The sequence below is a fragment of the Periplaneta americana genome, chromosome 7 (assembly GCF_040183065.1).
Source record: "Periplaneta americana isolate PAMFEO1 chromosome 7, P.americana_PAMFEO1_priV1, whole genome shotgun sequence".
In the NCBI taxonomy this organism is placed as follows: Eukaryota; Metazoa; Arthropoda; class Insecta; order Blattodea; family Blattidae; genus Periplaneta; species Periplaneta americana.
In genome coordinates, this window is record NC_091123.1 from 74087629 (window position 1) to 74111891 (window position 24263).

At 36.0% G+C, this 24263-nt stretch overlaps 1 protein-coding gene across 1 annotated transcript in view; it reads left to right on the forward strand.

Moving 5' to 3' along the window:
- Positions 1–2854: 2854 nt before the first annotated feature.
- The window catches only part of LOC138703205 (serine-rich adhesin for platelets), a 1304023-nt gene continuing 1282614 nt past the window's right edge, over positions 2855–24263 (forward strand). The window contains exon 1 of the mRNA XM_069830906.1: positions 2855–3331. The gene's annotated coding sequence lies outside the window, so the exon portion shown is untranslated. The remainder of the gene's footprint in view (positions 3332–24263) is intronic.

Genomic DNA, 24263 nt, shown 5'->3' on the forward strand with positions numbered 1-24263 from the left:
TATTATTATTATTATTATTATTATTAGCTCTTATTATTATTAGCTCTTATTTTATTACTATTATCTATTATTATTATTTTATTACTATTATTATTAGATCCGATAATAATGATAATAATAATATCATTATTATTTTTTTATTTTAGTTGGTTATTAAACGACGCTGTATCAACTACTAGGTTATTTAGCGTCGATGATATTGGTGATAGCGAGATGATATTTGGCGAGATGAGGCCGAGGATTAGCCATAGATTACCTTGCATTCACATTACTGTTGGAAAAAACCCAAGCAGGTAATCAGCCCAAGCGGGGATCGAACCCGCGCCCGAACGCAACTTCAGACCGGCAGGCAAGCGCCTTAACCGACTGAGCCACGCCGGTGGCTAAATAATAATTATTAGCGCTAATAATAATAATAATCATAATAATAATGTTCTCTGTCATGGCTTAAATGGTATCATGTTCAATTACAACCTAGTGATGTTTGTTTCACGGAGAGGTAAGAGGATTTATTTTCCTTCCATACGTACCGAATGTGTGCTTGTCGTCTTGTTTCCCCCCCCCCGCAATTGTCTTAATAGGTAGTGTTGATCTATGATATGTTGATGACGTAAGTCCCGTCGTTTATGATAGTCTAGTGTAAGTAGTGTTATTTGAAATTGTTTATAACTATAAGCGAGAGTTTGGGTCACGTTAAAGAACCTAATTCTGTAAGCGGATGTTAGTGGTGCGTGTAATGGTATTTTAATCCATTATTTTAGAAGTTTAGGGTGCTGTGCATAGATATTTCGCTAGCCCGCGCTACGAGCGTGCTAAACTAGCCCGGCTATCGACTGATTACTTGTCAGGATTCATATCATATCATAGCGCTAACACTGGTTTATGAATACGAAAAACGTTAGTTCGCTGATCATCCACTGGAAGCCCGCGCTAAGAATGTCTATGCATATGGCCCTTAGGGACTCTTTAAATTTCAGAGTTGGATTCTGTCATCTATCAGCTGTAATGCCAATATTATATTGTCTGAGAATAAGAGAGAATTTATGAATTTGCTTGCCGTTTCAGTTTATTAACTTGTTACAATCATGAGAAGTATGATGAAATGTTTTTAATATTTTAAATTTTATGTTTTTGGACTTCATATGAACGAAGAACATCTGAAAACCAGCAGCAAACTGTCTGGAGAAGAGGACCTAATTCAAAAGTACTGGAGAGGAAGAGCGCTAGTGGCTTCATTGCTAGATGCCAGGCATTAAATAACATCAACAACAACAACAAGAAGTTTTTGGACTAATAATAAAATAAGCGTAGGAAGCGATTCTGGACAATAAATTATAATAAAAATAAAATAATTTATGGAATTTTTTTGCCATGATATGAAAAACACCTACTTACAGCAATACTTGTTGACCTTACACAAAACCAGAAATATAAAATTCAGCAGTAGTAGCATTAACGCGAAGCTGTTTATCTTCGTGTAACAGACATTGTTATCGCTGTTCAATGCATCCAAATAGGCAGATCTTTTCTTTATCTGTAAATATTAATCCAGATATAATTTTTAGCTTCTGAAATAAAATTGTAGTTTAAAATTAATACGTTTGTGTTACATTATAATACACCATGTTAATTTTAAAACGAACGATTAAGTTCCTTAACAAAATTGCTTATAAGTTGTATTCATTCTATATGTAGGTCACATCATGTCTGTCAAGTTCAGTTTTTCATGAATCCTAAAGATTGTCAGATATGTAGTTTTTATTTTTTACTATTTCCTGTTTGTAAGTAGCAATCAAAACGCGGTAAATGTTATTTCTTTCTCTTAATAATCTACAGTAATACTATTTTGGGGTTTGTCATCTTGTGTCAGACTTGTAAACAAAATAATGACTTGTCGTTTGTCAACCTCATTAAATTTTTTAATGAAATAAAAGTTCTTTGACTTGTATCTTGTCTCTCTTTCGTTGTATACTCTAACTACCGGCGGTATAATTGAAGACCTCGGCTGTATATAGTGATAACCCTCAAAATTGCGATTGATAGTTTTCTAGTTGTTAACAGCCTATAAGCCACATTATCTTTGATCTGGTTAAATAATTATGTAAATATGTTGACAAATGATTGGATTATGCTGCTTGAAAAATATGGCAATCCTCTTGTGTTTGCAGTAAAAATTAAAATGTATGCAATTTGTATATCTGGATTGTCGTTATTTACCTCCGAAATCGTCATTTAGTCAGTTAAAGAAACAGGCCTCAGGAGACTGAAACCATGGATATAGATGGCTTATTGAGAAAGATCACTATACCAGATATCGGGTAACGAATCCCGTACATTACGAATTAAGCCACTGTATTACCCAAAGGTTAGCCCGTTCGATGTGAATTCTTGTTTGTGTGTTGTAATCATTTGCAAAATCAATGAGATTAGTTTATAGCTAGACGAACAAGAATACCCATTATGTCTATACCCAATCGAACCCATGGCCTTCTAATATACTTCTTGAAGTAAGCCAGTCTTTCACATGTTCTTCGTACCGGTGGAGAATTGTTAATTTTTCATTACAAGTTTAATATCCGATGAATTCCTTGGCAATTGTCTAGAAATTTCAATAATACTTGCTTTCGAATACCGATAGTAAAGTTACGAACAGCGAAAGTTTTAAGAGTACACAATATGACATAATACACGTGGTCTCTCGAACGCGTACACAGAGAGCGAATGTTTTCAAACTGTCGCCACATTCATTCAAGGAGTAGATAGTTCTTATAGCTGAACGCTAGGATGCGCTGAGCGTCGTGCATCGTATAAAACTGTCCACATTTATTTTGATGCAGACGGAGGAGCAGTGTGTTCCATGCTGCTGGGCAGTAGGGGGCGTGTATCACTATAATTGTAACAGCCAGGACAAGTTTATTAGGATTTAAAGTCAACGTTCGTGGGTGTAATTTATTATATAGCACAGTGCTTCTTGTTGCATCTGTTTCATATTCGATCGTCTTGCGAATCACGAGTTTAAACGTACAAATGTGACATTTTGAGCATGTAAACATGGAGGTAGATATTGTTGATGTGGTGTGAGTGTACTCACATCGACTTACGTTCAATGTGGAAAGTGTGGGAATTTGTGAGTGTTATGAATGATTAGTGCTGATAGTGTATGATCTGGAATAATGTGTATTGATGGTGTAGAGCCGTGACATGTGTTTTCAAGAATTAAATGCAATGTTAAGCGTTCATGAAGAGGTGTTACTGGATCTTGTCCTTTTAATTCTAAGTGGACAAGTCCGATAAGGCGTGCGGCGTAGGTGAGCAGGAAACTAGCTGCAAGGTAAGTCCCAATATTAGTTTTTTTTTTGTCACCCATTACCATAATGCTGTTGACAGAATAATATTGGCCCACGACTTGCCTTCATTTAATTCAGAGTAGGCGATTTTCATGTTGTTTACTACGATGTTTAACTTCGTTGCCATGTCACAGTTACGTATAACCGAATTAGATAGCCTACATGTTTTTATAAGCTGCTTCGAAGAGAATTGGTGGTTGGAAATCGTGATCTTGTTAAGGTATTATATACTTTCGTGCAGTAATAAGAAAAGAGATGGTGAGATGTATTCACAGCAATTCGTTTACCGGCCGGTTTGTTTATATGAAGACACGACAAACGTTTGCTAATATAAAAAAGATGAATGTGAGGTTATACAATTTAGCTGTTACATTTTAAATGAAGCAAAATTTCTCGGTAGTTGAACTGTTACCATGCTTCGCATTATGTCCGAGGTTCATAGGCTCATATTTGACTGACAAGCAAACATTCTGATTGGGGCATATAAAAAACTTAAAACTTTTTCATTAACCATGTTAATGTCAGAAGAAGTGTTTATAAAAATTTTGGCCACTCGACCGCAGTTACGAGGGCCGTAAAAATAAGTTCATCAGGGGCCCATATCGGAAAGAAAACACAATTTCATTGGAAAAATTTATTGCAACAGAGACAGCAACTGTTCAGCTATTTTTCAATATATTCCGCACCGGAATTGAGACATCTGTCATATCATGGGATCGACAGAGAAGTGCAGACGGCTGTCAAATGCTGATTCCGATCCCAGACAGCTGACTTTTACGACACAAGGATACAAAAATTGAACCCGTGGTATGACAAATGTCTCAATTCCAGTGAGGGAATACTTACTTACTTACTTACTTACTGGCTTTTAAGGAACCCGAAGGTTAAATTGCCGCCCTCACATAAGCCCGTCATTGGTTCCTATTCTGAGCAAGATTAATCCAGTCTCTACCATCATATCCCACCTCCCTCAAAACCATTTTAAAATTATCCTCCCATCTCCAGTGAGGGAATATGTTGACAAATAACGCAAAAATTGCTGTATATGTTTCAATAAATCTTTCCATGCAATTGTGCTTTTTGTATAAACGGCCCCAGGGAAAATCATTTTCTGGACGGTCTCATAATTGTGGTCGAGTGGTCAAAATTTGTGTAAGCACTTCTTTTGACATTATTAACATGCTGAAAAAAAAAACTTTTTTTTTATCTGCCCCAACAGAGTTGCTTGTGAGTTGAATTGTTCTTTAGGACGTTAAAATTTAAAATATGACTTCTTTTGAAATAATTGCATCTGAATGAGGGTGGCTCAGACAAAATTTATAGCTAGTCTCTCTCATCCTATTTAAAATGAAACTTTGCGGCTCATAATCCTCATATTACAGGAGTTTCTAAATTCCATCTTTCAGGTGACACCCCCTCCCCAACTCAGAAATGGAATTCTCCATTACCAGCCCGGATGAGCTCAGGATAGTATTAGGTAGCTATAACAGGAGGAAATGAAAATGGTTGGTTAACCTTAAATACGTGCAAACATTACAGGAAAACTAAAACGGATTAAGATATAGATCTAATAGTTTTATGCAGTAAAATCCCAGTTACTGATTTATTGTTTTATTTCCAAGTGTATTACTGTATGTTGTGTACAAGAGTACAGGCTACTATAAATGAAACACGAATGCATAAGATGGATGTGATTTTGATGTTCTATGGAAATACTGCTTGTAAACAATAATAGACTCGAAGCTCAAGTTCATACGACACACTAGTGACTAGCAGTTAGGTGACTTAAGATGCATCTACACGGTTCAATTTTCCATGCGTTTACGCATGCAATCTGAGGAGAATATAAAAAGAATCAAGTTCAAAACGAATGTGTAATTAAGATGCATGCAGATTTTGTGTCTACACGGTGTGCCGTGTTGAACATCTTCACTTAGGCCTGTATATATTAAATATCAATCTATTAGGCCTACTTGATTCTCAAAAGTGTGGTTGAACACTTCATAGGCACTCGTATTTACGAAGATCTTTAATAAAACTAATCGTACTTGTCGCCATTTTCAGTTTAAAAGGTCCACCATCACGAAACAAAAGAATTTTCACTTTATTCATGGCCACCTAAAACAATCAACTGATCGCTACATGCTACTGCCACAGTCTAGTATATACAGTCACGAAGCTCAATACATAGTAAATATGCATCCATAGACAGATGCTAACCACTAGGATCGCTACTATCGCCTCATTACAGACACTGCGAAATAGTACGTCTATTGTTTCTAGTACCTCATAAACTCAAGCTTCGTGACTACAGTAGAACCTCTATTATCCGTGGTAATGAAGGGGGTGGACTGAACGGTTAATCGAAAAAATCGGATAACCCGTAGGCTACCATAAAATATTTTCGTAAATTAAGTGAATAATTCTTGCACTTTCGTTATTTTCTCCGTGGTCTTGTTTAACACGCCAGGTAGTGAATCAGGAGTTCACTAATTTAAGTTCGGTTGACAACGACGGGTGTTTAAAGGGTAAGCAAACTCCTTGTCATGGCTATCAGCGGAAGGATAGGAATAGCAGAGGTCTCATGTTGTCGATTTACATATTCTATGCACTTTATCCTTGATTTTTTTTATTAAATCGCGCACAGTTGTAACAGTCTCGTATTCTTATGCGAGATGAGCCACAATTTCTCTTTCCCAAAACCACTCAATTATGTATACTTTTTTTGATACTAGCACAACATGTTTTCTTTTGACACTCGTGGAATACATTTTATATAGAAGTTGTACAACACGGAAATTCGAACAGTAGACAAAAGTGTGCAGGTGTAAAGGCTCTAATAAAACATTATAGAGAAAATACGTACTAATATAACGTACAATAGTACTTCATATGTTTCTGTAGCAAAAAAAAAAAAAAAATAGCAACGAAGGAAAGACAGTCGGATAATCCACCAATCGGTTAATATGGTGACGGATAATCGGGGTTATACTGTATATACTAGACTGTGCTACTACTGTTGAACGAAATACGCATAAGATACCCACCGGCAATGGATAACTTTCAATTGCCGCATGCGCGCTTATTTTTAGTGGAAAACAACATACATAATTGAATGCGTTTCGTTCACTCATGCATGCATTGCTGAATGTTTAAAGTTGAAAGAAAAATTGAACTGTGTACAGTACGATTATTTAGTCCTGACAGTCGCCGGCGATGTGCGCCTTGGTAAGGCGAGTCCATTTAGTTACACCGAGGGGTGTATGGGTTATTGACTCGCTTGTCTTAGAAGTGATCGGATGTCATACGTGAGATAGAGCGGTATGTTTCCAGTACAATTAAGCTGGACTGCATTCCTTTATCGTCCGCTCGCCCTTATCTCTACTCCGGAACTCTCATCACGCCCCCTATTACTTCCCCTCTTTCGCGTCGCTGAGCTGTCAGCACTAAATGATCGGTCTGTAGATGTACCTTTAGAGCTTTGGGAACAACTGAATAATACGCACGGTAGACCAACGTCGGTAGTCGACGTAGCTCACTGGCCACTAGTCACCGGGCCGTACCGAGTCGTGTCAAAAGACAATCGAAATGATGGTAGTAAAATTCGCGACTATATTTTCATATAATTCACTCCATTAGTCAAGTTCAAGGTTTATACAGTACAACGGCGGTGTTTTGAATGCACCAACAGAAAATGCAGATGTAGTAAGATCTTAAACTAGGTTATCACAACGAAAGAAAGGGGGAAATAGGTATATTTCAAGGAATATCATTCAAACGAAGGAAAGTAAATTTCCAGTTAATGTTCGCCAAAGCGTTAAGTACGTAATTATTACAGCGTTGCCGTTTCATTTATGGTTTAAAGAAAATAGGTACTTCGTCTTTTACGAAAAAAAAAAAAAACTTTTAGCGGCCATGAAATCATTCACCGCTATCGTCATATTATTGTTTGTCAATATTACAAAACAAAAACTATCATAAGGGCCATGACCGACAGGATCATCTTGACTGTCTATGCATGTGCGGACTTGGTTAATAAAAACCTAAACTAACCAAACCTAGCCTAACCTTCGTATATGCAAGATATATAAACGGAGCAAAACGGGATCATCTTGATATGATCTGGAATGTACACACGAAAATAAATTCAAGTAAGGATTACGCTGCCACTGCATGAGAGTTCCACGCATGCGCCACAGCAAAAATGTTCCTGTCACGAGATCCACATCTAAGCCACGCAATATTTACGCAAAAACATCTTGTCGCTAACAGTGGCGCTATCTCTCAGTAATGTTCAGTACGAAGGAGGTAGAGAGAGGGGGAAAAAAAAAAACAAATTTCTTATTCTAACGACGCCACAGACCAACGGCATGTTCTTATGTTGGCGACATTGTGTATTTAGTTCAATTTGGTCATAACCGTAACGGCACGGTTCAAAACTGCCGTAACAAATTCTCCAGTTTAGCGGAGCTTTGGTCATGTATGCTTGAATCACACCTTCTTCATAGAATATATTTCTAAAAACCATGATATAACGGTGCAACACTGACTTAAGAAGGCAGTGTCCTAGTGCAGTTTCTTTGGGAGTTGTGTGGAGAAATAAGCGCCTAAAATATTCTGAAACTTAAAAGGTGTAAAGAAAGTACTAACGTTGTCAATGTTTAAAGTTAGCACTATTCTATATTTTCCTTCCAAAGCATCTTCAGATTTCATAGCTCCAATTGCTGATGATGAAGTATCCATGTTTGTTTATTGTAACCTACAAGTCGTCAATCAAGCAAGCATTTTCGTTTACTAACTACTACGGACTTGATTGCAATTCGCAATGCACTTTGCAGCTTGGATCATGACTTGTTATGTCACATACGACTATTTAGTCAACTATCTAGTTCACTTCAGCTGTAAATGTAGGTTTGGTACACGACCTAAATAGTTATTAAGAATATGATGTAAATCCAAAAGAGTCTGTGATTTCTGCTTCAAAGTAGAGAATCCGTCAAAATGTTTTTCAAGAAATGTTGCTGAATTGAAAGTGATTGTTTTGCTGCTAGTGTCTATATCGCTAGAGGAGATTTATGCCGATTTAGAGGTAGAGCCCTATCGCAAACTCGTGGCACCACTTACATGGACTCGTCCAAGAGTCTTGCTGTATTGGGGAGGAGGATGTTTGAACAGTAAGCTCTGTGAGTAAGCAGTCGCCCGCACACACAGAACTCCCCCACTCCGAAGCCTTAGAAAGAAGCTCGCGCATGTTGGTGCCACGAGTTTGCGATTGGGCTCTATTTTGCAGTAGTATTTCAAAGTCAGCTAAGTACTTCATCATCCATAAAACATCACAAGGCTTTACATACATTACCAACTATAAATTTGCCTATGCCATAGTTTACGTCATGTTATTTTCCTCTGTTCTTTCATCTTTTCTCTTTCTTAATTTCTTCTATCTCCTTTTCTTATCTTCTTTTCTTCCCTTTCTCGTCTCTCACCATTTCGTTATTCTTAGTTTTCTCATACTTTTCTTCTTCTTCTTCTTCTTCTTCTTCTCCTCCTCCTCCTCCTCCTCCTCCTCAACCTTCTTCTTCCTTCTTTCCTTTCATATTCTCCTGCTTCTACCTCCTACTTTCGTCTTATTTTCTTACGACTAGACCTAGCTGTTCTGCAATTTTTTTTTCAAATTTCAAATGTATTTATTTAATACATTACACTTGAGCTACATTAGGCATTGCAGCTCGAAAGAGCAGAAGCTCGTGCTCGGGCGCAGTTCAGATCAGTTATATAAAATATTTCACAAAATTAAGAAAGTTCATTGAGCACAATAACATTAATATATAGTAAAATACATACAGCATGTAATAATAATACAAATAGAAAATACAAAAGTACATGAATATTAGAGTATTAATTTTTAACACAATTAGCTTAAAATAGTCCACACCTGTGGAGTAACGGTCAGCGCGTCTGGCCGCGAAACCACGTGGCCCGGGTTCGAATCCCGGTCTGGGTAAGTTACCTGGTTGAGGTCTTTTCTGGGGTTTTCCCTCAACCCAATACGAGCAAATGCTGGGTAACTTTCGGCGCTGGACCCCGAACTCATTTCACCGGCATTATCACCTTCATTTCACTCAGACGCTAAATAACCTGAGATGTTGATACAGCGTCGTAAAATAACCCAAATTAAAAAAGCTTAAAATAAATAGAAAACAATTAATCTAATTTGTTTCTTAAATCTGTGTGTGTTAAGTATACTTAGTTCAGGGTAAGCTTTAATTAATGCATTATATATTCTGGGTTGTTTCTAATGTTTCAAACAAATTGGCCAAATCTAATCCGAATGTAGTAAAGAACAGGATATCAGATACTCTAAAAGTTTTATTCAAGCAAGTAACATGTGACACATCTCCCGTATGCACAAAATTAAGAAAAACATGATTGATTTGAGAGGGAACCCAGAATTAGTCCACTCGGCCTCTTTTAAATACGAAAACACATTGTGTTAATGATACCGAAACTGCATTCTCTGGCGGTGAGACATACAGGCTAACCCTCTACGCCGGTTGTTAACGCACCACGTGGAGCTGGATCGCTAATTCAATTAGAACGAGCCTGCACGTGCTTTGTTTGAGTCGGTGACCTCCTCAGCCGCACTATGAATAAACTATAAAACACAGTTTGTGAATTCGGAGTTGTTTCAACTCCTCGCCGAGTGACAGATTGTCCACTTCGCAAAGGGCGGCTCCTGCTCTCGAGTTAATTCGGCCAGAAGAGTGGATTTACCCGTCTCTATCCAGGCTATTCGTCTACCGGACGTAGGAAAGATACAAAGAGCCTGTCACAATATCCGGCCTCAGGTCCTGTATCGGGATTATCCCACAGCCAGTGAAATTAACTATCTCTACTAAATGTAATTGGATGCGGAGGATTTAGCTTAAGTCCAGTTTTAGTATTTGCAATTCGTTTTCATTCGCATTTCGAAAAAAATATTCTGTACCTAGCATATTCGTAAATAAAAATAAAATGAATACGAGAAAACGATAGTCATACAGAAACAATGAAATAGTAATATGCGTTACAAGAGCGGTATGTTGAAGTTTTCATGTTCGAGGAAAAGTTTGAAAAAGCGAAACGTAGTTGAGCTTTTTTAATTTCCGAGAATTGAAAGAAAACATACCGCTCGTGTATCGTACATTATTATGTGCGAAGATCGTTTATTACATACCTGAAAGAGGAATTTCTAATTAGTTGCAATGAAATCTCCATCTTGGTTTCTGTTCAATGACGGCAAATTTGCAAAACAAAAATATCTATCTTCAACATTGTTGCTTTAAAATGTTTTTTTTTGTGTTTACTATACTCCAGCAGGCCGTGATATACGTCTGTCTTTTTTTTCCCCCAGTCTATAAATGCGAACTTAAAACAAACGGTAAGGTTATGTAATGATTTATTTTTCATTTTAATAGTTTAGCAATATTATTTATATAACATATTGCAGTAATAACATCGGCATCTGGAATCTTGTTGATTTTTTCACGGCTTCCTTAATGTTACTTGCATCACGAATGCAGTAACTTTAGTGAAGTTGTAGAGTTTACTTAATTTTTGCAAATATTTAAAAACAATAATTAACAGTGCAATTTAGGTGAAATTGCAGTGGTAAGTTTCCAATTTACAATTATTACTATATTGAACGTCTCTAAATATAATATGTTAAAAGCCTAAAGCAGTAAAATCAATATGTCACTTAAGCGGTAAGAAGAGGGAAATTATTATGTGTGTTAGGTTGGGAATACTGAATGTGGAATTTTAGACTTTCCGCGGATTGGTTTTGTGCGGAAACCAAGCAAATACGCACGATCTCGCACACACGTCATTACCACTATCATAGTCATCAGATAACAATGTCAATATTAAATAGTGATATTACACTACCATTACCGCTACCACAACCGATATCAATACCATTATTTCCGCACTAGAATCATCAATATCAACATTATCATTACCGACACTACTGTTATCAACCACCATCACTGTCATCACCGAACACCATCACTTACATTATCAACACCATCACTGCCATCATTATCAACACCGCCACCACTACATAAATAACATCACCACTATCATCAGTCATCAACAAGTCTACCACTATCATGAACGCTACCAATATTATCACGAAAGCTACCACTGTCATCACCAGTGTCACTATTGTCATCATCACCAACACCACCATCATAAACATCAACGCTACTACTGCCATCATCACTAACATCACCACTACCATTATAATCATTATTACCAACACCATTATAATCACCAATGCCACCACTATCATCACCATCAAAGTCATCACTGTAATCAACACCAACGCCACTACTGTAATAATCACAAACACACTACTGCAATCATGACCGCTATAATTACCAACTCCTCTATATTGTCATCACATTACCACCAATACCATGAGCATCATCAACACTACCACTATCATTATTACTATAATCTCCAATATTTCCACTATTCTCATTAACAATACCATCAATATCAACATCGCCACTCTCATCACCACCACTATAATCTCCAACATCTTCACTTTTGTCATTAGCGGCACCACAAATATCATCACGACTGTCATCTCCAACACTACCATTTTCATCAGCAACACCACCACTAGCATCATCATCATACCATAATCCCAGATCTCTACACTATTGTCATCAGCACCTCCTATCATCAACACTATAATCTCGAATATCTCTCAAATATTCTCATCAACAACCACCAGTATGAACACCACCACTATTATCTTCATCACTGTAATTTTCAACATCACTATTGTCATTAGGAATTCCACCAATATAGCCATCAACACCACTACTGTCATCATTATTAATACTGTATAATCCCTAACGTCTCTACTATTGTCATCAGCACCACCAATATCTTCATCAACACTGTCACTATCATCATTAGCACTATTATCATAAACATCTTCACTTTTATCATTAACACCAATACCGTCATCAACACTAATATCACCACTACTGTTATGTCACAACACATCCCCATTGTGATCATTAACACTACCAACATGATCAACAGCACAACCAATATAATCAGCAGCACAACCAATATCATCAACAGCACCGCCAATATCATCACCACCACTATTGTCACCAACATCATCAATGTCATCAGCAACGCCAAACTATCAACACCATTATAACCTCAAACATCTACGCTGTCACCATCATTGCCATTATAACCACCAGCACCTTCACTCCATTAACACCATTATCATCAGCACCATCACTATCATCACTATTATAACTCCTACTTCACTGTTGTCATTAACATCACAATATCATTAGCAGCACCATCAATATCACCATCACCACCACTATTGTCACCAGCAACACCATCAATGTCAACAGCAACGCTACCACTATAATCTCCAACACCATCACTATTGTCATCAATACCACCAGTATTATCAATTATCAATACCACCAGTATCGTCAGTACCACTACTATCATCACTAAGACCACCGCGACTAGCATGATATTCATAACCAATAGCACCAATGTCGATTACCAATGTTACTAACGAGATCACTATTATCTCAACTACTGCTGCTCCTATCAACATCACATTCACATTTACTACAATTATCATCACTGCTATAAGCAGTAATTTGAGCTTCTGCCAGGAAGTCAAAAGGAGAATAGCAATGACTAAGATAGATTTTAATAGAAAAAGAAACATCTGCGGACCTCTGGAAAAAGAACTGAGGAAGAGACTAGTAAAGTGCTTTGTATGGAGTGTGGCATTATATGGGGGCAGAAACGTGGACATTACGACGAAGTGAAGAGAAGCGACTACAAGCTTTTGAAATGTAGATATGGAGAAAAATGGAACGTGTGAAGTGGACAGACAGAATAAGCAATGAAGATGTGATGAAAAGAGTGGGTGAAGGAAGAATGATGCTAAAACTGATCAGGAAAAGGAATTGGTTGGGTCACTGGCTGAGAAGTAACTACTGTCCATTACTCAGGAGAAGACGAGCGGAAAGAATGTGACCTTCTTGACTATCGCTGTTGATTATTTATTATAAACATCGCTCAGATAAGCATCCCAGTAGCCAGGTTATTACTCGTGCAGGAAACATGAGTAACAATGCGTATGGAAATTAAAGCTAAGTTGAACAGAAGGAGACCTAATGTTTCCGTTTACTGCAGTACAAATATTGCACGTGTTGTCTTACGTTATCTGTTCACATCCCTTCCTCCTCAGTCCGCTCTCGTCTTCTCCTGAGTCACCGACAGTACCTACTGAAGGATGCACTGGAAGAAATGGTGAACGGGAGAAGAGTTCGGGTAGAAGAAGATATTAGATGATAGACGACATTAAGATGTATGGATCATATGAGGAAACAAAGAGGAAGGCAGAAAATAGGAAAGATTGGAAAAAAGCTGAGTTTGCAGTGAAAGACCTACCCTAGGGCAGAACACTAAATGAATGAATGAATGAATGAATCATCACTGCCGCTGCGTCGTTACCATCATCAACAGTCCCACCAATATTGTTGCCATCACTATCATACACATAGATATTAGCTCTCATTACAGAATTTAGGTGAATTAACCTGCTTCGATTTCTGCTTGAATTGAACGACCATTGTGCTTTTTGCTTGCTTGGGTATTCGTTCATTATTCACTCTAATGTATACTGTATGCTCACGACATCCTCCGTGTTATAAATGAATTAACTTGTATGGGTTTTCTTATTGTTTGCACATTTTCAGATTAATCTGAAGATACATTACATTTTATTAAACAAATATTCTTTTAATTAGGAATACTTAAAACTTGCTATATTCGTGAAAATTACAGTAATAGATTTATTATGTAATAATTGAGTCGTATAGATGCAAACACCGACATTTTGATCTATGTTAATTTTTCAGGTAATGAAAAAAAAATGATTTACTAACAAACTAATTACATAAAATGTCTAAAATGTACTAACCGTTTAAAGACAGATCTAACACCATAATTCGCGGGTGGTCGTGTAAAGGGGGTTAAGTCAAATTGTAAGGTATGTAAACTTCTCTCCTTTGGTACTCAATAAAACCCCTTTGTCACAAACTATGAAGCACTGTAACTTAAGATGGAAGAATAACTTAACCCCTTTAACACAAGAGAAAAGTAATTGTGGATAGTTCAAATCTGTACTTATTCCAGTTTAGCCAAATCAACTTAACCCCCTTTACACGAGCACCCGAGAATTATTCCTTTAAATGGCAAGAAATATTAGTTGTTTTATATAAATACTAGCCGTACCCGTGCGCTCCGCTGCACCCGTTAGAAATAAATATAAAGTAATTACGTAATTAAAATAGAACGTTTGATCCAGGGAACATTCATGTTTGATAGAAGGATAAATCGTTTAATATGTTACTTAATTTAAATTGCATCCAAATAATTAAAATGCGATCATTTTGGTCCAGAGACACTCATTTGGTGCAATGACATTTCCTTTAACCTGTTTCTTAATTTTTATTACATGCAACCATAGTTTAATGAAGATTGACATCATTTAGATTTAATGTGTATATTTTATTTTACTTGTTATAGGTTTCCATTGAATTATGGTAATAACATAATTTTAACCCTTGTTTTCTACGTATTCAGTAAATGGCGCTTGGCCCACTATGGTTCTGAACCCTTCAAATAACTTAAATTATATTATATAATATTACATATTATATTATATTATTATATTATATTGTATTGTATTGTATTATATTATATTGTATTGTATTGTATTGTATTGTATTATATTATATTATATTATATTATATTATATTATATTATATTATATTATATTATATTATATTATATTATATCAGAAGTTACTGTAATAACATTATAGCATTATGTCCATCTAGAAAAACTACACTTTCCAATGGTGAAATAATAATTATACAAATCGGTTAATTTAGCTTCCGATATTACTTCATACAAACACAGAAACATTCTCTGTAGGATATCTTTCATAGCTTTCGATTGTTGCTGTCCAAGGCCCCTTATAGACGAAGTCATTTGTTTTTTAATTCATTACACGGCCTTATATGGCAGTTATGTTAATTTTAAAACTCATTTATCTCATTAAATATCAGTCCTATCAAAATTTTTGAAGGAATAAAACTTATCGCAAATTATTTTTAAAGAAACGTTTGTTATGTAACATTTTTCACAAAAATCAATAATAAGCGAGATATTTCGATTTATTTAATTCAGGCCCCCTTATAACCCCCTTTTTAAATATATTTTGAATGCCATATAGCCTAAAATCTAAGTTACAACGAACTTAATTTATATTCCAATTTTCATCGAAATCCGTTCAGCCATTATCGCGTGAAAAGGCAACAAACATCCAGACGGACAGGCAGACAGACATACAAACAAAAATTAAAAAAAAAAAAAAAAAAAAAAAAAGCGATTTTCGGTTTCAGGGTGGTTAATTATATATGTTAGGACCAATTATTTTTGGAAAATCGAAAATTACCAGAAAAATTTCGGCTACAGATTTATTATTAGTAGTCCACACCTGTGGAGTAACGGTCAGCGCGTCTGGCCGCGAAACCAGGTGGCCCGGGTTCGAATCCCGGTCGGGGCAAGTTACCTGGTTGAGGTTTTTTCCGGGGTTTTCCCTCAACCCAATACGAGCAAATGCTGGGTAACTTTCGGTGCTGGACCCCGGACTCATTTCACCGGCATTATCACCTTCATTTCATTCAGACGCTAAATAACCTAGATGTTGATGCAACTTCGTAAAATAACCCAATAAAATAAAAAAAAATTATTATTAGTATAGATAGATTACAATATAATATGGAAATGTCTGAGTTTGATTTTTAGTGATTATACGAGTATTAATTTATTATAATGTCATTTATAGCATAATTCTAGCGCTGCTACTAACAAAACTGCATGAATCTGACACTAAATTTATTTATGATATATATTTCATACAATATTATTGAAAAACAAAAGTAAAAAATTCAGTGGCGGATCTAGTACCACTACTTTTTATATTTTTCTTTGCAAAAAAAAATGTTTTAAACTTATTTGAAAGTATCCACAGATAGTTTATATTTTATATAAAGTATTATAAACATTTTTATTTAGAAAAGAGATACTTAGAACTGCTACTGCACACAGTACAAATCCTCAATAACTACGCTTCATTCTGTGCTTCACAGAGGAATTGTTCCTCCACTAGTAATGACTTACTGTGTGCTGCATTATCAACCACTCGCCTGTAGAACTCAAGGTCACTTTGTTCTGTTATTGATTCATTACTAAAGCGTCATTTCAGAGATGAATGGAAGGAACATTTTTCTTTTTAACCGGCAAACCTAAGGACAAAATTTAAAGTTTGACCTTATCAATGTTATTACTTTTTTTGAAAACAGAATTTACAAATCATTGACCAGATCTGTAGAATGGTACACCTCTGATTTCCAGAGTCCAATTTTCACGAGTCAAGATCATCCTCTTATCCTGGTTGAATTTGAAATGCCACTGTCCAGGAATTTTCGTAAGTTTAGCATATTTTTTTCCCAACCATACTGCTGCATCTCTACCACGCTATGTTATTATACCAAATTGCTGGAATAACATATCTTTATAGGCCTACTCGGGGACTAATAATAATCATTTATCTTTTCCTTACAATTTTTTCGGTTTGCCCTAACACCCTATTAGAGGGAAGATGGCTATAATAATAGTAATAATAATAATAATAATAATAATCTTTTATTTTCGCTGGCAGAGTTAAAGCCATAAGGCCTTCTCTTCCACTCAACCAGCCTTAATCAATACAATACATAAATTGCTTGCTACAAGAAATATTTACACTTTATTACTTTATAATATTTTAAATAAGTCACAATATCGAGCAACGAAGTACAGCTGATGAAAGTGGTAGCAAAGGAGAGAATCATGTGACTTAATTCGCATCAGGTATTGGCTAACGGAAATGTCGGGGATAGTATCTCACTGCTCCGAGGAAATGTCGGCGTTTGAATCTAAACCCTGGATTCGCAGTGTTCAAATGAATAGGAATTGTCGTATTTGCTTATAAATTGTAAGTGAACATTTAGATTTCAAAGTAGAGAAATTTTTTGCGTGAAAATCTCATTATTGTCCATAGTTTTCGCATAATTTAGAATGAATTACATCTTGTCAAGGTCCAGAGATTTAGTTCCGTTTATTATATAACATTGAATTCATAACACCGGGAAACAGCATTTGTTAAATTGCATGAATTGTATATAAATAACGTATACATTATAAATTTTGGCACTCGGGCAGCTGTCGCCATGCGAAAGCCTCATAGTCGTAACTGCAGCGGCATAAAACATTAATTCTGGCAGTAAATAGGTATTTTAGAGCAGTGTAGCAACAATGAATAAAACAACAGTCATATGCAACGCAAATGTGCAGGCGTTACATCAATGACATTGATAAACACTCGACCCGCCCGGCGAAATAGTTGGACCGGTGTGATCAATCACATAGGATCAGCTTGTGTGACAGAAGACGAGAAGGTTGTGTGGCTCCAATAGCTAAAAAACAAACCGAAACGGTACATAAATCTTGACCTGTATCAACAGACGTCGAGTAGCTGGAAGGACTGGAAGCAGTGGCGTATTGTGACTTCTGAACTTAAGGAATCTGGTGCCACACCCAATCTCACGAAGACGAAGTCCATGCATGGGAAGGGGAGAAAGAGAAGGGGGGGATATGTGTCTATTTTATGTAAGGTGCGTGAAGGCAGATATAAGTATAATGTGGATAAAATATGTAGATAGGCTACACAGCATAGGCCTATACAGTACGTAGATAAAATTCGACAAAACTGTTAATGTAAAATATTATTAAATATAAGTAATTAAAACAGCATTTATCACTCAATTTAAGAAGGAAAATGCTGAAAAATTCTACCTTCTTGTTCCAATCATTTTTCGCACATGTACCGTTAACGAGTTCAGGACCATCAGCCTGATATCGCACTCAACGAAGATTCTCTTGCGAATACTGAATCGACGTTTATATTCTAAGATAGAAAAACAGTTGGGAGAAGAGCAGTTTGGCTTCAGGAAGGGCAAAGGTATGAGAGATGTAATTGGACTGCTATGAATATTCAGCGAAAGATACCTAGAAAAGAATAAAGAAGTGTATGTAGTATTTGTGGATCTAAAAAGGCTTTTGACAAAGTGGATTAAAATAAACTGATGTTGATCCTAAAGAAAATAGGTGTGGATTGGAAAGAGAGAAGGCTCTTCAGTAACCTTTATAGGAAACAACGAATCGAAGTCAGGATAGGAGAAGAAACATCAGGAGGAAGTGAAATAGGGAGAGGAGTACGACAAGGATGCCCTTTATAACCTACGCTGTTCAACATCTACTTGGAGGATTTCGTGAAGAACTGTTTTGAGAACGTGGGAGGAGCGATAGTAGGAAGAAGAATGAAGTGTATGAGATATGCTGATGATATGGCGTTGTTAGTAGAAGAGGAGATGATACTAAAGGATATGCTACTAGAGATAATGACAGCTGTGAGCAGTATGGAATGAAGATAAATGCCAACAAGACGAAGACCATGGTCACAGGAAGAAAAGTAAAGAAGGTAAACTTGCTAATTCTAAATGAGGCAGTAGAGTAACTGGACAGTTTCAAAATATTTGGAGTGTACTATAATCAGTAACATGAGCTGCTGCCAAGAAATCAAAAGGAGGATAGCAATGGCAAAGGAAGCTTTTAATAGAAAAAGGAGCATCTTCTGCGGACCTCTGGAGAAAGAACTAGGGAAGAGACTGGTGAAGTGCTTTATGTGGAGTGTAGCATTGTATGGGCAGAAATAGGGATATTACGACGAAGTGAAGAGAAAAGACTAGAACCATTTGAAATGTTGATATGGAGAAGGTTGGAACGTGTGAAATGGATAGACAGAATAAGAAACGAAGCTGTGTTGGAAAGAGTGGGTGAAGAACTGATCAGAAAGAGGAAAAGGAATTGGCTAGATCACTGGTTGAGAAGAAACTGCCTTCTGAAGGATGCACTGGAAGGAATGGTGAACGAGAGAAGAGTTCAGGGCAGAAGAAGATATCAGATGATAAACGACATTAAGATATATGGATCATATGAGACAAAGAGGAAGGCAGAAAATAGGAAAGACTGGATAATGTTGGGTTTGCAGTGAAAGACGTGCCCTTGGGCAGAACACTATGAATGAATGAATGAATGAATGAATGAATGCTATCATTGTAAGAGTCAAGGTATTATTATTATTATTATTATTATTATTATTATTATTATTATTTTTTATTATTATTATCGGTGACGATGATGGTGGGGGTGGTAGTATTATTAGAACTAGTGTTATTACTAGGGGACGGATTTGAGCATATTTGTATATTTTATTCATTAGTTGCAAATCATACGCTACCATTCCATAAATGATTTTCATGTTATTTGTAAACAAAGGTTAATATTTTATAGTGCATATATATCGTGTACATTTAAGGGATTAATGAACATTTCAGCTTTTAGCGCATGTAAACACATATTTGGTGCTTAAACCAAAATTAAGAATACGAAAAAATCACAAAAATGGAATACAGAAAAAACGCAGATATTGAGACACTTTGCAGTAGTTATATTTGATTTATTGCAGCCCGACAGCATGCAGACAGTGCACTGTTGTTTACGAATCGTTGCGGACAATTCCGCTGCAATCAACAAAGCACTCCATAATGAAATGCACTGCTGAATCTGTGCAGATGTATAATATAGAGACGTTATGATAAAAGAATAGAGAATCAAAACAAAAACTGCTTTATCATCTACTTCGCACGTGTATAAGTTTTTGACAGTTTTCACTAGAACGATAGGCGCGGAAATTGCAGAAGTGTTGGTAGATTTCGCAAAACTCACTAAACTCGAATTTTCCCCCTGTCAACAATGATATAAGCCCTATAATGCAATTTTCTGTCTTCTACTTGCCGACATGACAAATCAGTATATCTCATTGTCTTGTGTTGACAGAAAATTCGATAGTATGTAAAGTGAGTTGTATTTTAGAACAGCTTATCCTCAAGGAAATCATGAATTTTGAATTGTTAGTTTTATCAACGCTACCGAATGAAAAATGTGCTACACGTGTACTGCTTAAGCCTGTGGTACAGTGGACTCTCCTAAGTTCGACAAAACAGAAGTGAAAATTGAGTCCAATAAGGGTAGTGGGTGTGGCAGGTGAAATGAATACAAATTCTTATTGGTTATCCATCAACAAATACAGTACTTGCATTTCCTGCCCGCCTCGAGACTTGTGTATGAGCTTCTAGTACCACAGTGGGTTTCGACAGTTTCGTCTCACAAACTGCACAATTCTCAAATAGAAAAAGAAGAGTTCATTAATTTAAAATCAGTGATTAAATATGGATGTCAAAAATCAGAAACTGAAAGTGCAGTGTATGTGCGCGGAACGGCGGTCTGTGCAGATTGCGTCATTCACGTGTTGCTCTTACCAGTTCTTAGCGGGAGGGATGTACAAGAATCTATTCTGCACTTCTAGTGTTCAATTAAATTGACATTTGGACATTATAAACATACTTAGAGAAGGAAAAAACACAATTATTGTCAGTGTCTGTATTTGACAATAATTGTAAAACAAGAAACAATAGACTTACTCAGTTACAATTCACAAAGCAGCCGTTTGTAAAGAATCATTTATTTACATGATTTGAATACAGTATTTGAAGAAAATATAAATATTGTAGTAATTTCGAAACAACAAAACACGAACACAATATTTCATTTTACGTAGTAGGTACTGATTATTTCAAAGTAATACTCTTTCATTGTTCCTCAAGCATTATTGGGACCATTGGTGCACAAATGCTAAGAAAGAAAATATTTTACTCCCAATTACATGCAATAGGGTATTGTGAGACTTTTACACTGGAATCATTTCCTTGCTGTATATTAATATAAATTCACATTATTATTAATAAATTGGATAAATTAAGCTTGAATTTAAATTTATATATATAGTTTATTTGGAAAACGTTAGAGCAAGTATTAGCATTTGGGAGCGTTACTGAATTGAGTTAAAAGAGTACTTCACAAGCTGTGAAGCGAGGACATTTTCTTTATGTCAGGTTTAAAGATTTATTAACGTAAGTGTATTAAGATAATATAGTAACGTGAGGTGGAAAATTCGCCATTATGTATTATTTTTCCAGAACATTTTTCCGCTTTACAATTAGTTGCTTTCTTCCTTCCCTTAAAACCTCAAGAGCCTCACATGTATTCCTCACTATATTCTCATCACTTATCAGCTTATGAAATAAAAGTTGTAAGTCGTCTCCATTGATGGCTGTGTTAGTAAAGACTCCAAAACAACATCATTTTCATGTTTGTCTTGCCGTGAGAGAACTAATTAAGAAATAACAGCAGGTGAATATCATATTTTGAGAACTTTACTAATATGATTTAAATTCTCATATCACTATTAGGTCCACATGATATGATGAAAGCCTTTCATTTTAAAATGATTACTATTGGCTGAGGAAAACATAACAATTATGTTATATGATTCGTGATTCCTCTTCTTCGTTTATCTGTGGACTCCTCACTTTATTTTCCATAACGCATTCACAATCACAGCTCAATGAGCACCCGTACTGATCTGTGTTACTGAAACAAAAGCTGATCTGCTACTATAGGTACTGTACAGCCCTGTCGCGTTCCCCTCCAAGCCGATTCACTCCCTCCAGGTAGGAGAATAGGAACTGCACGTTGCACAGAGACCAATGCACAATGTGCAGGGTTTTGACATGCCTGTCCTAATCAATAAAATATTCTATTTTCCTTTAACAAAAGTATCACTACAAGACACAGAACCAATTCCCATTCAAATGGCAAATCATTTCTTAGTGCCTGTATAGGGGCGTGTCTAATTCTCCTACGTAAGCAGTCGAACTATAGGTATGTCAAACTTTATTTCTGTCGAACTTAAGAGCTTCCACTGTACTCATTACGCGTTCTGCGGGCCACATGCGGCTCTCAAAAACATTTATTGCAGCTCTTGAACTTATTTACTATTGTTTTTCTGAGAATTTTTTTTTTCTGTAATAATGTGCAACTGGAGAAAACTTAGGTTACCCTGCATCATTATTGGCAATGACAATGTTCAATAACGACACGTATTTTTTTTTCTTTACAAATGACAGTTCATGAATCATGTGCTTATTATGTCGTGATATAATAATCGGTTATAGTACTAAACGTTTTTATATTAATAGACATTCGTGTGTGCTTTCAAATGATATTATCCGAAACATTCTCAATGAAAGATAGAAAAAATGAAAATGTTAAAAATGATCGTAATATCCGAACAGACAGTAATGTATTGCATTGTAAAAAAATTCGAATTGACAATAAATGCATAGTATCACGTAGCAGAAATTAAGCCATTTACAGAGGCAGAAATTAAGCAGTGCCTTCTAGCTGTAGGCATATGTGAAACTTCATTTTCTAAATTTCCAAATTCAAAACAGATTGGAAGTGAATTAAAATAACAAATCGACCTACTCGTATTGATATGATTTTGCAGAAGAGAAGTTTTGTTATTTTCAACTTCAAAAGCACCAATAATTGTATGTGTTAGTTGTTATATTTACATAATAATAATAATAATAATAATAATAATAATAATAATAATAATAATAATAATAATAATCTTTATAAACACAATAATAAAAATCCGCGCATTTTGTTAAGCTTCAGTACTATGAAATGCCACTGACTTAAGCAGTGGGTTGAAGGACACGCAACTTTTAGTATCTCAGTATTCTTATGCATAACATAAAAATCGTCAATAATAGTACTTACTTACTTACTGGCTTTTAAGGAACCCGAGGTTCACTGCCGCCCTCACATAAGCCCGCGATTGGTCCCTATCCTGAGCAAGATTAATCCAGTCTCTATCATCATATCCCACCTTCCTCAAATCCATTTTAATATTACACTCCCATCTACGTCTCGGCCTTCCCAAAGGTCTTTTTCCCTCCGACCTCCCAACTAACACTCTACTGTATATGCATTTCTGAATTCGCCCATACATGCTACATGCCCTGCCCATCTCAAACGTCTGGATTTAATGTTCCTAATTATGTTAGGTGAAGAATACAATGCGTGCAGTTCTGTATTGTGTGACCTTCTCCATTCTCCTGTAACTTCATCCCTCTTAGCCCCAAATATTTTCCTAAGCACCTTATTCTCAAACACCCTTAACCTATGTTCCTCTCTCAAAGTGAGAGTCCAAGTTTCACAACCATAAAGCACAACCGGTAATATAACTGTTCTATAAATTCTAACTTTCAGATTTTTTGACAGCAGACTGAATGATAAAACCTTCTCAACCGAATAATAACAGACATTTACCATATTTATTCTGTGTTTAATTTCCTCCCGAGTATCATTTATATTTGTTACTGTTGCTCCAAGATATTTGGACTTCTCCTCCTCTTCCAAAGATAAATTTACAATTTTTATATTTCCATTTCGTGCAATATTCTGGTCACGGAACGTAATCATATAGGCCTATTTTGTCTTTTCGGGATTTACTTTCAAACCTATCTCTTTACTTGCTTCCATTAAAATTCCCGTGTTTTCCCTAATCGTTCGTCAATAATAGTAGTTTGCTTAAAATGAAATAATTTTTTGTTTAACAGTGCATATTTCGTTATTTTTAGTGCATATATCCTGGTTTTGAAGTGCGCACGTGCATGCATATTTTACCGTTTTTTGGTGTTTATGAATCCACCCACTGGTTATCATTATTAC